At 33.4% G+C, this 12,862-nt stretch overlaps 1 protein-coding gene across 3 annotated transcripts in view; it reads right to left on the bottom strand.

Annotated features, from left to right (window-relative positions):
- Nucleotides 1-11,972, bottom strand: part of LOC105459148 (glycoprotein 3-alpha-L-fucosyltransferase A) — a 26,699-nt gene extending 14,727 nt beyond the window's left edge. For 2 of the 3 annotated variants that reach the window (XM_011704930.1, XM_011704962.1), the window contains exon 1: nt 11,746-11,972. The gene's annotated coding sequence lies outside the window, so the exon portion shown is untranslated. Of the gene's footprint in view, nt 1-5,604; nt 5,680-11,745 lie in introns of those variants that run through there. The other variant, XM_011704943.1, reaches the window with a different exon arrangement.
- Between the last annotated feature and the right edge of the window lie 890 nt (nt 11,973-12,862).

The raw sequence follows: 12,862 nt of genomic DNA, 5'->3' as shown, positions 1-12,862 counted from the left end.
GGGGGGGGAAGAAATATTATGTGTATCCTTCCTTCCTTCCGAGTGTCATTTGGAAATGTTCAGCAGCGCTACATAAAATAAGATTTATCATTACCGTTGAGCCATGTATAACTTTTATTTAAACCAACAGCTTGCACCTTTATAGAATAATTTATGCGTCAAATTTATTGGAAACATACATTGCACCGTTATAGAACGATATTTATAGACAATTATATCGGCATTTTACATCGTCATCTTACGTTATTTATATCAATTATTCGCATCATTGATTCTTCCTCTCTTCTAACTACATATGCAATTTTCTATTGTCTCACGTAATATGACTGTCATCGTTCCTGTCTAATCAATGAATACGAAATAACGGTTCACGTATGTATTAAATAATAAATATAACATCGTGTTCGTCGAAGCGTATCGCTCTCGATTTTCGATATAACATTCCTTTTTTCCGCAAGTCGACCCTGCAGCTATATTTTCTATGGAACATTCTCGTCTGCGAAGACACACCTCACACGATATTCGGAATCGAATTCGATAATTCATGACGTAGTTTCGAGATATGTCATCGTTTCTGTTATCTCATTTGCGCTTTCCATGATCTCTATAGTACATACTATACACTATACTATCTACCATGTAAATACTAATGCCTGCCAACACAGTCTATCAATTACGATTGCAGGCACGCACATGTATGAAGACATTTACCATTAGCGATAGGCGACTCAACTTAAGTATTGCCGAAAGTGCTTTAAATAGCAACTATTGCGTCGCCAATGCGGGCCGATAACGCAACGACCGTGGAATCGGTCTGATATACGTGCAGTCTATTTGAAATTTTACCATTTTATCGGTTTTAACTTCACGCAACGTCACCGAGTCTAATCTTTTTTTTAACGAGAAACTCAAATAGGTATACCGTTGATACAGTTATGATAAATCTAATCAACTCGTGCCTGAACTTTTGTAGAAATTGATAGAAAAATTCGAATGTTAATACATATGTTAGGCAAACTGTCAAAGCTTTTTGTCGCACAGAGAGAATTTTCTTTTAAAATTTACCCTAAAAATTATGTTAATCGTGGGACAGCATAATATTTCGGCAAATTTTATGTAATTTTCTCTGTTTTTTTTTTTACTGTGCACTACAATAAATTTGTTATAGTACATATTAAAAAAAAATAGTGAAAATCACATAAAATTTCTCGAAATACTATGTTGTCCTACGATTAACGTGATTTTAAAGTAAATTTTAAAATAAAATTCTCTCCGTGCAGATACAGTTTAAAAACGAACAATATATAAAGGTAAAACTTATTGACTTTATCTTTTGAAGATTCGCTGAGAATGTCTATGTCAATTGGACGTGAAACGGACATAAAATTTTATTCTGCAAAGCTTTCTTGTCAGAGTTAATTATTGTGGCACTATCGTACAGAGAGAAACAAGAAAATTTAATTGTGCAATAGCTGTCTCCAAAATAATTTTAATAGAAGCATGTGTTATATATAGATAAATTATATTATGTCTTGTTGAAAAGGAAAAAATATCTTCACGAAAAAAGAAGAAATTCTGTATTAAAAAAATAAAATTATTTGTCAGCAAAAAATAAAATCAAATAAAGACAGAATAATCAAACGGTAAATTATTACGTATAAAAAATTAATAGGTAATACAAAATATAAAAATTGTCACTATTGTATTAAGCTATAATTTAGATTAATTTAGATAAAATCCGTAATAAAAGATAAAGAAAAGAGACAACGAGGGAAATAAACTTGTCAATAAAAAAAAATGTATTATCAAGCAAAAACATAACTGTAGTCTACATGTCTATATTTGTATACGATCGCGTGATTGTATGTTGATTATCACCGAGCAGGCGACGATGAAACAATTTCGGAATTTATATTACGTGTTTACAAAGTCAGATAACACGAAGTCGGCGAACGAAGCCGTCGAGTTGTCGAATGATAATAATATCAACGTGGGCGTTCACGCGCGCATCATCTCGTAATCGTCAATTGTGGATACGAGACGTCGTTCTCGAGAGATCCGCCGTCGTAAAGGGAGAGACACACAACAAACGAGTTCTCGAGCTCGTAACGCGTTCGTAAAAAAAAAAAGAGGAAGAAGACGAGCGAAACTGACGGGTGTAACGTCGAGCGCAGCCGCTGATAAATTCTGCAATGTTAGATAAATATCTATGGTCGTTGCTGTTCCGGCCGGTAGTTTAGTGACACGCTAAATTACGTTCAAGCCCGTCACGGCACGCGCGCGCATTGTCACTCGCACATTTCCTGACGAAACACGTGCATCGTAAACGTGCCAAGTCCGGCACCAGCGCGTAGTCGTTCGCGCCGCGTCGCGAACGAGCAGCGGATAGACTTACGCGGATTAGACCAATCGGCGCGACCGATCGGCGAGGAGGAAGTGCTCGTTGTTCCCCTCGCGTCTTTTCGTTTTTCCGCTCCTCTGGCTAATTGTAAGCACTCGACGACAATTGACAGATACCAATAAATCAGAAACAATAACTCCCGCCGACTTCGAATTGTCGTCATCGCCGTTATGTACGTAGGTATAATGCATGCGGGTAATAAATCTACGGCACGCAACGCACGACGGCTGTCACGGCGGACCGCGGGTGCCGACGTACAATTATTTAAATTACCTCAAAATGCGTGATCTCATCACGTTCATTAACGACGACACGAACAAGGTTTATGGCAAATTGCAATATCGTAAATGCAATTTAAATTTAGACAATTGTGTGCTAATTTCCGCGCATCGCATTATATTGATTTATCATCTTTGAATGTACATCGTGTCGAGTTCACGATTGCCACCTTTAGAGTAATATTCTGCCGGAGGTAGATTTTGAAAAGAAAAAAATTGTAAAAATATTCGGCACAGTACTTCCGTCATCAATATTGGGTTGCCGTATATTTCTTTTGAAAACTGGAGGAAACTCCAGTTTATATATTGCCATTCTCTCACATCAATCATTTAACTATATGCGTACTATTAATTCATAAGATCCTTATCTAATCGTCATCTCAACGCTACTATTTCTTTGTTAAAAAAAAGTCATCAAAATTCAGAGTAATCGGAGATTTTTTCCGCTTGAGCTGGAGATTCGTCCAAAAAGCCGGAATCTCTGACCGAAAACTAGAGAGGAAGCAAGGGTTGAATTTTGCATGTAATCCATCAAAAACATTGTTTTTTTTTTTAGAAATAGTAATGTATTGTTGATTCCCTAAATGTAATTTTTTTTAATTCGATATGTTACTTTTTAGCCATGAAGGATTCAAATGGAGTTTTGCTACACATTTAGTGGAATCTAATAAGATTGGATCTAATAAGTGGAACCGTAATAAGTTACATTATTGTGAATAATGTCGATAAATATTTCTAGTCGTAAACTATAAATTTTAAGTATATAAGACTTTATTGTCATAGGCGGAAAATTTGATATCTTAACAAAACTCTGTATTTAAATCCTTCATAACATGATTATAAAATTAAAATATCGAAATAAAAGAAAATTACGTTTTATAAGGAATGAACATACGTTCATTTCTGATCAGAATTTCAAGATAACGTTAATCTTTTTTTAAAAAAATTTCGAAAAGTCATTTTTTGCACATTAAATCCAATTATTTTGGAATTGTGACAGGCTGGTAAAATTTGGCTTGCAGCATCGTTTTTAGCATAAAAGTCTATAAGGAATACATTTTCTGGCCCAAAATCACTTTTGAGCCAGACACTGTAAACTAATCTTATTTATAATCCATCGCCATTCTCTCCTTCTTGCAAACCACATGTTATTTCGGGTAGCACGATATTCATTCCGCTGAATAGCAGAATCCCTATTAACTGTTTCGAACGCTTCGACCGTGATCCAGGTCATTGCGGACGTCCGTAATGTAATTGTCGCGATCGCGAGATAACCCAGATTGGCCGTCACATGGAATTCAGTTATATTATTCCCGGATCGCCACAGAGAGATTCAGCGTCCAGGTAAAGGAAGCTGACGCATTTTGTTTTTACAACGCCACGGTGATTTCGGTTCTATTGATCAGCCACGGCTTTAATTCCGACTCATTTTAATTCTCGGAAAGAGAATGGCGTATATTTTTCGCGCTTTTTCCCCAATTGAATTAACGACACGCATCTTCTGCACGCAACCGGCATAAAACGGCAACGGATTTAGCAAAAGCTACAAGTAATATTCAATCAAAAAAAGTAAACGTACAAGCTGATTAGGGAAAAAGCTGATTAAGGAAAGAAAAAGAAGAAAGAAATAATTTTGACATATATTTAGACTTTAGAGGATATTGAAGAAATAAATAAAAAAGTTCTGGTGAAAATTAGTTTGATTCATCATTGAGTACATTGACATTAAACATCTGCAGGCATTTAAAAAAAGGCGACAAAATTTAAATAATATTACACTCTCTAAAAGTGAATCAGTGGAATCATTACTGACTTTCAGTTATTCATATTATTTTCCAGTGGCATACTTAGAACTGTGGTAAACAGTGAGTATTTCAATGTGTTTCGTGAATATTTCAATTGATAATATATATACTGATTCAAACAGTGAATATCACTAAAAAGCAGTTGAATTTCAGTTCTCAAAACTGTTTGACAGTAAAACTTATTATCTTTCAGTGATATTCTGTTTGAATCAGTATGTTATCACTACAAGAAAAATTGAAATGCTCACTGTTTATCATCAGTTCTAAGTATGCCACTGGAAAATAATATACATTGAAAAATCAGTGATGATTCCCCACTAATTCACCTTTAAAGAGTACCATATATAATTTGATAAAATTATTATAAATACTTGCCGTCAATTCCAATATTTCAAGTAACACACAATCTCATATAGTGACGTAAAATTGATATAAAATTCGGTGAAACTTTTGTCAAGTTTCAGTTAAGATAACGTCATTTCGACCTTATCATGACAATTGAGTTACTTCGTATTCTTGTACTTCTTTAATAATTATAATTCAAAGTTTTGGCCACTGAGATTATTTTGATCTTTTGAAAAATTATTATCTACAAATATTATTATAAATTTAAATTGAAAGAAAGACTTCCAAAAATACATCAGAAATGACAAAGTAACGCCAATGCGAGTCGATACGGATGTTGATGTGTGTAATAGTTTTTATTGTTATAATATCCAATCACAGATCCAAGTTCGAATCCTGGCTGAGGTGATATATTTCGCAATAAATTCTTTACAAGATTTGGGAGAAGGATCCTTATAGATGCTTTTGTTAACATTAAAAATACTAAATTGCTCGTCAATTTAGTATTTTTGTTACAATGGATTAAGGGCTTCATGTAAAGAACTGTATTTTATTTAAGATCAACAAAAAGTGCGGCGCATAGTTTGTATGTGGCTGGATATTGTAACAATAAAAACTATTATACACACCAACATCCGTGTCGGCTCGTATTGGCATTATTTTGTCATTTCTAAAATATTATTATATAAAATATTATAGTATAGTAATATATAATATTAATGTACTCTTCTCTGAATAAGACTATATCTCGATGGTTATATTGTATTCTACTTACATTTAGATTCACGCCATTCGAAATACGAAATTCGGTGAAAGCAGACGTGTTTGGGGATGCGCGGCTTATTTCTAGTGTACAATTGACGTTCTAGAAACCAGAAGCTATTCCCAGGCTATCTCTCGAAGAAGCGAAAGAGAGAGGGAGAGAAACTATGCCAAACTGTATAGTATGAGCGGATTAGTATACCAACTTTGATGCCTCATTATCCAAATTTTACCGGCCGTTGCAAAAGCTCGATCCGCAAATCGAATTTTTTTGAATAATCCTCAATTATGATTGATTAAGATTTTTATAGTTTACAATGCAATATTTTTCTATGAATGCAAAAAATAACTATATAATTGTTTTCGTTTTAACTAAGCCTAATTACCTAAGATGTAACGTTTCTTATACATATAAAATACAAAATAATCGACATTTTTGCAAAATTATGATGTACTCATTAAATCTAAAATACATTAATTACCAAGAAAATAAAATGTGTGGAATAATAAATTACTTGATGACAAAAGAATTAATTAAAAAGAGTCAAAAAGATATCTAACAATAAATATATATTTTTGTTTTCTAATACCTAAATATTCTTGAATGAATCTTCATTTTTACGAAATGACATTAATATCAATCACGGTTGAATGCTTGTAGAATCATAATATGATTCAATTAAAATACCAAGACATTTAACGCAATGAGCTCTACCAAATAATTCTTTATGTCTTTATGAGAATAGTACGTGGATTATGTTCATTGATTTTTTTCAGCACTTCATTCATTTTTTACTCGTTATGTACACACACATATTTAAATAATAAATAATAAATTCATATCTATAACATACGAAGTAATAAAATTACTAATACGGAAAAAGAATCGAAACTCAGAAAAGTAGTGCAAATAAAAAACAGATTTGTGAATATAAGGTTAAATCTTATCATGCTAAATAAATCTAAAGTCCGAGTTTTAACTTTAAGTTATGTATGATGAGTTAAATGAGCTATCGAAGAAATCATATGGCCAATATTATTTATAATATTAATCTTTTACAGCATTGGAAAAGCTGGATATAAAAAAATAAATGTGCAACAAATGAAGAAACGACAATTTTTGTCCAATATTTTTTCTGATATTAAAATTAAAATGTTGCGTTGAAAAATTTTTTAAAACTGGACAAAGCAAACATAAAGCATTTCTATCTCTTTTAATATCGCAAAGGTTCAAGCGGATCGCATATGCTCATGGAGTTTATATCAAATATTGATATAAACTGAGCGACTCGTTACGCGAAAATTGGCGCAAATTAATTTAGAATGCATACGGGAAATATTTGGAATGTTTGGAAAGCGATATTATTGCCGTTTGATCGCGAGCGCTTTGCTGTTTACGGTACAATTTGATAGGATACTCCGGTTGTCTAATTGGTCCTCAATTTCCGCCTCTTGCGCTCCGGCGAATTAACCTTTGACCATATCGTCTGATGATTTAAGCGAGTTTTGCGTGCCATCCACGTTTGCAAATTGCCCGTCGATGCGGCTCATGCAGCGGTGTTCGTTGCCAAACGTTGACCTAACACGAACTTCATGAAATTTAAATAGAGCACACATCGGCAATATTATTTTACTTACGTTTGTAATTTTTGTTTTACCTATACCAATTAACGAACCCAATGAAACGCGAAAGCGCATTCATGCAAATGTTTGATAAATGTATTCCATTCGCGGAAAATATATTTACAATTTTCCAAAGAAGAGATTTGGTTAACAAAACGGGAAGCGAAAAACGAGGTCAAAGCAATCTTTAAGCATATATCTTATCTCATATAAAACTGAAAAGTAAAAATATAAAACGAATAAGTTCACGAATATAGCACAGCGTAGAATAATTTCACGAGTAGCACAGCGTAATATATTTGGAAATTCATATAGCTGTTTAAACGTTAACATTTCACCAGATTGAGAATATTTGCTTTTGAAAGTATTTTAGAAGAGATACCGGATTTACGCGAGAGAGAAAATATCCCGGCGAAACACGTGCGCCACGATCTACATGATACTACTTCATTCGAGTCTATTTTACGTTTCCCCTTGTGCGCGATTTTCCGAGAGGAGAAATTGTTTTCGTATATAGCCGACGACAATTCGCTTAGAAATTCGAAATAAATTCGGCTGTTATGTACCGGTGCCGCTATCGCCTTTATCGAGGTACAATCGCAAAGGGGACTATATACCGCGTTGTACTCCGAGCGTGAATCAACCTTCACGCTCGCACACCTCGAGCCTCCCCCCGTGTGTCGTCACGACACTGTCGTGTGCCCCACCGTGTGCCGAGCACACGCGAGCGCGCAACCCTACCGCCTTCTATATCTGCAAACCCCACGACAAGTGCGCCAAAGTAATCGAGTCAGGCCGGCATGTGGCTCCGCGGTATGTATTTGATATGTACGTACGTACATATATACATATATATATATATATATACTAGCCTATATACATATATATATATGTATATAGGCTCGGCCTACGACACGCGATCGTAAGCATTGAACTTCTCGCACGAAACGTCGATGTTTCTTCTGGTAACATCGGAATATATTTCCTCGTCACACTTGCCGCGGTGCATCCAAACTTACCGCCTCACAGAACAGATAAAAATTACGCAAATTCCCAAGTTACATCAGCGGCGCGAGAAATTTATTCCCGTCTCACGTTCCCACTTCCCCTTTCTTGCATTCTCCATATTTTAACTTTTTTAATCTAAATATATGAATTAAAAATTTACGTTTAATTCCGATTTAGAATTCATCGCTTTTAGATTCTCCTAAGATTCGCAGCTTGGACAAGAATGTAAAAGTATTTTTTTTTCATTCGTAACTTTTTATTACTTTGTACTTATAAGCAATTGAGTTCATTATACTTTTCCTAATACATCTATTTCGTACTTTACGCTCATAATCTTAATATATTTTCTTTTTCTTTTTTGATGGAAATTTGGTTAGTAGCAAAAGCAATTGATACAACTAAAATTCTCTTTTTGAAATATTGATTTACGTTTTCAATTTTCAAATTTTTATGCTTGACTTACTATTCACTTTAAAAATGCAATGGCTTACATTAATGTACATTAATAATGTACATGTAGATATATTTTGCAATTCTACAATGGAGCTCGATACAACAATGTACATGTAGATATATTTTGCAATTCTACAATGGAGTTCGATACATGTATGTATGTCGAGAAAGTTCGCGATGTTATAGCCTCGCGAGAGTTGCAATCCTTGACGGCGTGTCGAGTTGCGAAAGAAAGAAAAGAGGGTATAAGCAAGATATCGAGAAAGACAGTCGCGTGTAAGACTTTATGACTTTACGACGATAGAGAGAAAAACTGCGAAATAAGCAAAACTATTTTCTTAACTATGCGACGAGACCATTGATGAAGAGACTCGCGACGCTTAAGAAACTTCTGTGATGTACACCGTTTCTGTTACGCGCCAATCCGCAAAACATTGTTAAAATAGAAATTAATAAAAAGTATTATAAAATCTGTGAAGTTAAATTTTAAATTGAGTGAAATTATTATTATATTAATCGCGGAAATTCATAGTCATAGTGATTTATTGTTATGTGTGAGTATAATATTTTGATATACTACTCAACAAAATTAAAGGATCACCTATTCAATCTTCCAAAAACAAGCAAATTTTAGAATAAAGTAATTTCATTAAAAATGATCACAAGAAGATTTTTGAAAAAAACATTTTACAGCTTAAAGTTTTCAATTTTTAAATTGATACTTTAGAAAGGTTAGAAAATGCGACTAACTGATTTTTTTCGGAGTATAGATCCCTTAAGAAAAAGTGTTCCAAAAAACTGATTGCTGTATTATCAGTTATAATCAGTAACTGATTGCTGTATTATCAGTTATAATCAGTAACTGATTGCTGTATTATCAGTTATAATCAGTAACTGATTGCTGTATTATCAGTTACGGATACAGTAATCAGTTTTTTGGAACACTTTTTCTTAAGGAATAAAAATGGAGATGCGACAAATCGCAAAATTTTTTCCGAACTTTGCAAAGTTTCATGACGTGAATTAAATCGCATATAAATGCGATTTACAGCTTTCGAAAGAGTGAATCTTTTCCTTTAAATTGCTTTTTTATTGAGCGTTGTACAATTTTTTTCACCCAGTTTTAATATTGCAGTAAAAAAGGTCGTCCTTCATTCAATGTTGAACTCGGTGAAAAAAATTGTACAACGCTCAACAAAAAAGCAAATTAAAAGGAAAGATTTTCTTTCGAAAACTGTATACTATATTTGTGTGCAAATTTTAATTCATGCCATGGAATTTTACAAAATTCGGAAAAAATTTTGCGATCTGTCGCATCTCTATTTGTATCTACGCGGTATCGAAAAGATTAGTCAGCCGTTTTCTAAAGTATTAATTAAAAAATGGAAACTTCAAGTTAAAAAATGATTTTAACTTGAAAAATCTCGTTATAATCGTTAACGAAGTTACTCAATCTTGAAATTTTCCTGTTTTTAGAGGATAAAGGTGATCTTTTAATTTTGTTGAATAGTATACATAAAATTTAGTACATATATATATATATATATATATATATATATAAATTATACAGGTTATTCAAAAAAACCATTCAGTATTTATAGTAGATAATACACACCATATAATTATACATTTATAAGGTCTCGTGCTAAAAATGTTGGCGTATTACTTTCAAGAAATGATAGATATGCATTTTTTGTATGATCGTGCTAATGAAAATGCTTTTGATAAGCGATGTTTTTACATCTATAACACAAAATGCTAACATATAAAAATGTTTATATCTCAGAAATGGTTGAGCTTTCGACGTATGTTCACTAAACTTTTTTTACTCAGTATGGTATGTATCTATCTACCATATATAAATGCTGAATGATTTTTTTTAACGCCCTGTAATATAAAAATTTTGATATATTATTTATTTAAGATAATATATCAAAATTTTTATATAAATTATAAATTCATATGTTTTATATGTATAATATATCTTGCATTGATTTTTGTTGATATAAATTATGATATAAATGATTTAACTTATAGTGATTCGTAGCTAAAGTTTAATAAAATTGTTACATACACATTATATTCGCGATAATAACAAATTATTAAACACAAAAAAGTTCCTTTTCAATGACCTCGTAGAAAATCATGTAATAAGTACATTTATTAAATATCTTATTCTATGTAGAAATTAAATTTTATCTAATCAATAGGCGCTGTTCTAAATTTCACAAAATATCATATGAGATTTAGAAAAATTTGCAGATTTATTGAAGCGAAATGTTCAGTATATAAAATTAATTAAAACAAAATCGTTTATCTCTTGACATTTTGCAATAGAAAAAAAATTTTTTAAATTTCTGCTTATGCATATAAAATATTTTAAATATTCATTAAACTTTCATTGCAATCTACAATCTATATAAAGAATCAAACAGGTGACAATACATTTTAAATCTCCAAATATTCTCATTTGTAAACACACACGCACACATGCATGCATGCACGTACGCAACACACAGCTATAGAGACAAAAATTTGTATTAATATATAAAATTAATTTAAAAGTAATTAAAAGATAAGATTTTGCTTCTTAAACATTCTCTGTGTCCTTCATATCTTTTCTAAAGTATATTTGATTAGTCTTTTAATTTATTCAATAATCTCTAACTTTACTCAAATTAAATTTTTCCGAGAAAATAATTGATTCCAAAAGAAAAAGAAAAATGTTTAGATTAAAAACGCATACTCCCTCCGTTTTTGCCAACCTTCGGTTGGCGGCAGTCGGGAGTAAAAAGTTATTAATGATTTTTTAACACGAACACACTTTATATAATATTTTATAAAGGAATTTTTATACTCAACGAAATAAACGATAGTAATTAATAATTATAATTGACAAATATATTTGATAGCCTCCCCCGCTCCCCCTTCGAGTATCCAAGATCCACGAGAATCACACGGCCTCGTTTACCTTGATGTTCAAAGTTCCACGAAACCACCATTAGAAAATCCACCCCTCGCTCTCATCGATACACGAGATTCCATCAAGAAACGAATAAGAGGAACTCACCAAAATCGTCACGTGGTTGACCACGGAAGTCCTCGCACCAGGAACTTGCTGCCCGATGGACGGACGGACGGACGCACCCCGGGACGATGCACACTACGGCCCGGTCACATGTCAGAGCCCTTTCGTCGAATCGTACACAGTGGACTATGCGCGAACTCGTTCATCCCCGCGACATCGGGCAGGTCACGCGTTGTAGACGGCCGGCCCAACCCGTCGCTTCTGTCGTTTCGGTGGTGGTCCCCCAACCCCTTCTCCTTCTCCTCCTCCTCCTCCTCTTCCTCCTTCTCCTCCTCTTCGTCCATCTCCTCTTCCTCTTTCTCCTCCACCGTCTCTTCCCTCCACGGCTGGTGCGCGCATCGCTCCTTCTCCCTTTCACAGACGCGAGCCGCGCGCGAACAATCACCCTCTCCTTCCCTCGCCCTATTCCCCTTCGGCTCTCCGCTCGGGCCGCCACCAGGACCTTACCCGACGCCCCCGACACGAGGGGGTAAAATCCATAAGACGCGCGTCTGCGCCCTCGACGCACCCTCGTGCTCGCGATATAAGCGCCCTTTAAACGAGACGCACCGAACTACTACCCTTTTCCATGGGGTTTCCAATGATGTACCCGAAAGGAATATAGTAAAAAAAAGTACAGTTTGTAGGCCGGCAATTTGTGTGTTACCTTTAGTTGGATGCTTAAAAATATGGAGCACGGATTGATACAGGAAATTAATTGAGTCTTTACACAATGGACCAAGAAGAAGTCATTATCTATCACTTAGAATATTTTATTAAATATATTGTAGCAAATAATAAACAAAATAAATAAAAATTTAACTAAACTAAATTAAATAAACAAAACATTTTTAAAAGTTGCTGAACTATAAACGTTTTATGTCAACATAAATATATAAGAAATATAAAAATAAATTACTAATATAAAATTATTATTAATATAGTTGTAATAAAAAAAAGTTTTAAAGAAACTGGACCTTTTTATTAAAAAATATATATATTGTTTTATGTATATTTATTACCAAAATTGAAAAAGGAATTAAGCAAACTAATGTTCTCTTCAAAATTAGAATGTTAAAATAAAGCTATTTCAAAATTGTCGAAGTAAAAAAAAATATTA

This window comes from Wasmannia auropunctata, unplaced genomic scaffold, assembly GCF_000956235.1.
Source record: "Wasmannia auropunctata unplaced genomic scaffold, wasmannia.A_1.0 LD336101.1, whole genome shotgun sequence".
Classification (NCBI taxonomy): Eukaryota; Metazoa; Arthropoda; class Insecta; order Hymenoptera; family Formicidae; genus Wasmannia; species Wasmannia auropunctata.
The sequence above is the reverse complement of the archived record's forward strand: the minus strand, read 5'-3'. Positions and strand labels throughout refer to the sequence as shown.